We start from the raw sequence: 4,111 nt of genomic DNA, 5'->3' as shown, positions 1-4,111 counted from the left end.
TGACAAAAACGCTCAGCAAGCGGAACCCTCTTGACGAGTCACGAGTTTCCCGAGGGAACGATTTGTGTGCGACACATCCCACTCCGGTTCCGGGTGCGGCAGAAACATTGTCCGGCCTGATTAGCGCTAATGCACTGCAGGTTCGAGAGAGAGAGAGGAGCGGTGTGCACATAGGCTTCCTGCTTTACAAGCAAAGGATAAAAGGGCTATTCAGAGGAGTTTCGGCGCGGTGGGTCTTTGTGGAGCAGTTTTGGGCACAAGCTTGCTCAGAGAAGTTATTTGGGTGTGAAGGTTTCCTGTTGAAGTCTTCGGGGAAAATGTTTTTCTATTGAAGTCTGCTGGAACAGAGTTCATCTGTGGGAATCTGCTGGACTGATTTATCGATTGGATCTGCGCTATGAAGGGAGTGCGAAAGATAAGTGAATTGATTTCATCTTACAAACATTCCCCCCCCCCCCCCCCCCCTCGAAAAGCTTGAAGAGGATACAGTGAATGTAAATCTGACTGTTGGGGAAGCTATGTGTTTCAGAGTGTGCTGAAGAGGAATTGAGGATTGAATATCCCCCACGGGAGTGTAACGAATGGATTGAGACCTCTGATCAGCCTTACCGTGTGAGTGAATTGCAGTGCTTTTGCCTTATTGTTACACATTGATTCATTGCTGTGGATTTGTGGTGAACATGAGTGTGGTGTGCTTTTGCTGAGAAGTAGTCCCAACCCCTGCTTACACGTTTGTGAAAAGTTATGATACCTGCTCTCCATTAGAATCCCTTACCTGTCTATTTACCGTCTGAGTCCTGGAAGTATGCAGCATCGCTGGTGAAGTAAGCTTTTAAGCCACTGTCTCACTCACGTGCACCGACGCCAGTATCCTGTACTGAGAAGACTTCTTACCTCTCTACGTACTGTCTGAGTCCTGGAAGTACGCAGCATCGCTGAAGAAGTAAGCTTTTAAATCACTCTTTCTCTAATGTGCCCCGACAAAAGTATTCTGTACTGCGAGGGATCCTTACCTGTCTACTCACCGTCAGAGTCCCGAAGGATGCAGTATTTCTGGTGAGGAATCTTCTTGTGTTATCCCCTCTTGGGCTGTCTGAGCTCTGAGTAATATACTGCTTTGCTGAAATCTCCTCTTAAACCACTCTCTCTGTTTGCAAGCCCTAGGAAGGAACATATTGCTGTGGGGAAATTCTTGCCTTCTTACTTACCGTCTGAGTCTGGAAGTATGCAGCATTGCTGAGGAAGCAAGCTTTTAAATCACTCTTTCTCTAATGTGCCCTGACGAAAGTATTCTGTACTGCGAAGAACCCTGACCTGTCTACTCACCGACGGAGTCCTGAAGAATGCAGCATTGTTGGTGAAGTAATCTTTTAAACCACTGTCTCACTACTGTGTATTGACGCAAGTATCCTTGACTGAGAAGTATCCTTATCTGTAGACTCACTGCCCGAGTCTTGAAGAGAGCCGCCCTATTGGTGAAGTCGCTGTCAGGGCGAAACTGCGACGTACGATCAGTACCTATCCGTAGCTGAAGAAGACCTAGAGGACACTGAAGTCTATCACGCTTGTGGTCATTGATATATTGTGCTCAATAAAGATTGTTATTCCTTTAAAGTTACCTCTTGTCTGCATTGTCCATCTGTTGCGGAACTGGTGTCGGCTCCTCACGGTGGGGTCTAAGTAAGGGGTGGCTGGTCATCCGAGTCCACCCCGGTGACATAAAGTGGCGTAGTCGGCAGGGTTCCCACCGTGAGTTGTAGCGGCCACAGGTACGCGATGGTGGACGAAGAGGCACCAGCGGCTCGTCCGCAAGTCATGCCGATCTTTATGGGAGCTCCCTGGGCACAGCGTTATGGAGGGCCAGGATCGGAGTTAGGCTTGCACTATTGGAAGGCGCAGACGGAATATCTGGCCGGATTACAGGGACTGAGTGCATCACAGAAAGTACAGTTTGTGTTGGGATCTTTGGAAGGAGAAGCCAAAAGAGAAGTTCTTGCTGCATCAGAAGCCACACGGGCTACCGCGAAAACTATCTTTGATTTCTTGTCAGGACTATATGGAGACTCTACCCCGGTGGCCACTCTTCGTGCCCAGTTCTTTAGCTGTCGACAGGGGCCTAGGCAGACTCTTCGGGCATACTCCCTGAAATTGCGGGAGCAGTTTGGCCGGCTGAAGGGACGACAGGATCATGGACTAGGTGAAGGAGATGTCTTGTTACGAGACCAATTTGTCTTGGGGCTGCGTGAGGGGCCGGTACGTCAGGCCATACGACTTCAGCTTCGACGAGACCCCACTATGACCTTTGAGGCTCTGCGACAAGAGGCCTTGGCATTGGAATTCGATCAGGGAGAGATGACTCATACACCTGTTTGTGTGGCAGCAAGTAGTGCCAGTGGACCCGCGCCTGTCGAGCCGAGTGATTGGAAACAGAAACTGAGAACTGAACTATTGGAGGATGTCAAGGGACAGATGGCGGAACTATCTCGGAACCTGTTGGGTGAATTCCGTCGGGGTCGAGTCGAGGGTGGGTCGATGGTGAGAGAGAGGTCGTATTCGGAGGAGGGGCGAGGTCCTGTGCGCCGCCCCCTACGACCTGTGGGCCCCCGGTTCCAGTGGGATGACCAGGGGAGGCCCATCTGTATTAATTGTGGAGGTCCGGGACACATCAGTCGTCAGTGTGGGCTCCGTCGGGGTTCTCAAGGGGGTTTTTAGTCCCACCGGCCACTGTGGGTCAAGTGGCCGGGACCCCTTTGTGTGACCCTTCTTCTGTTCCTGCTTTACGAGATGACTGGGTTGGGCGTTGTCCCACCATGGAGGTTCAAGCTAATGGAGTCACGATAAATTGTCTGGTTGATACAGGTTCTCAAGTTACATTATTCTTGGAGAGTCTGGCCCAGGAGTTGTTTGCAGATCGTCGGCTCCAAGCAATGGAAGCTTCCCGGCTGACTTTACGGGGGGCACATCCCCTACACTGGGTACATCGTGGTAGACTTTCTGGTCCGAGGGGTTCCCGTCCAACAGAAAGGGGTTGTTATCGTTTGAGATCATTGCTTGGGCATTCATCGAGCACTCCTAGGGATGAATGTTATACTGGATTGCTGGGAGGAATTGTTCCGGGGCCGGCCGGCTCGGACGTCTTTGTCATCGGCAAGGCAGGACTGGGACCGAATTCTGGCCGATTGCCAAAGAGTGCACGCAGCTAGTCAAGTGGAGGAGAGAGAGGACATCGGTCGAGTTGCCTGTCGGTACGCTTTGTCTGTTCCAGCTCAGAGCGAGACGGTTCTTTGGGTCCGAGTGCCTTCAGGACCCCGTGGGTCGGGTACCTGTGTTCTGGTGGAGCCTCATGAGGACTGTCAGCCCATCGAAGTGGCTCAAGGGCTGGGGGTCATCCATCGAGGGCGAGTCTCAGTAAAGGTGCGGAACGCCCATCCTTACCCCGTGCTCCTTCGTCAACAACAAAACGTCTGGTCCGAGTTTCCTTGGTATGTCCTGTCCAGGTTTATGAGCATCAGGATGTCTGCTTCAGGCTGGTGAGCTCTGCGGTGGTGGAAGTCACCGTCCGCCCAGTTGAGGCAGAACCGGGCCCTGTGGGAGGAGGGGTGCTGACCCATTTGATGGGAGAGTCCCTGAAGGGTGAGAATCTGGAGGAGGGGCAAGTGTTACAGCTCCAGGAGCTCTTGAGAAAATGGCAACATGTGTTCTCGACCCACGAAGAAGACTATGGCTGCACAGGGGTAGTGAAGCATCAAATACCCACGGGTGAGGCGATGCCTAGCCGAGAGCGGTACCGTCCAGTGCCACCCATTCTCTATGCTGAGGTCCGCGGCCTGTTGAAAGGGATGTTGGAGGGAGGAATCGTTCGAGAGAGCAGTAGTCCGTGGGCGGCGCCAATCATTTTGGTGCAGAAGAAAACGGGAGCTTGGAGATTCTGCGTTGACTACCGCAAACTTATCAGCGTAACGAAGAAAGACGCATTCCCGCTGCCACGGATTGAAGACTCACTCACCAGTCTCACCCAAGCGGCGTGGTACTCAACATTGGACCTGGCAAGTGGATATTGGCAGGTGCAGGTAGACGACCGAGATAGAGAGAAGACAGCTTTCACCACCCC

General features: G+C 52.2%; 1 long non-coding RNA gene across 1 annotated transcript; it reads left to right on the top strand.

Moving 5' to 3' along the window:
* The first annotated feature begins 471 nt into the window (after nucleotides 1–471).
* Nucleotides 472–2,070, top strand: LOC122148215. Its single transcript, XR_006162196.1, has 3 exons — nucleotides 472–610; nucleotides 766–1,056; nucleotides 1,159–2,070. It is a non-coding gene; the product is annotated as an uncharacterized LOC122148215 (long non-coding RNA).
* Nucleotides 2,071–4,111: the final 2,041 nt, after the last annotated feature.

The sequence above is a fragment of the Cyprinus carpio genome, chromosome A17 (assembly GCF_018340385.1).
Source record: "Cyprinus carpio isolate SPL01 chromosome A17, ASM1834038v1, whole genome shotgun sequence".
Classification (NCBI taxonomy): domain Eukaryota; kingdom Metazoa; phylum Chordata; class Actinopteri; order Cypriniformes; family Cyprinidae; genus Cyprinus; species Cyprinus carpio.
Note: the sequence above shows the minus strand (reverse complement) of the source record. Positions and strands in the feature narration are given on the sequence as shown.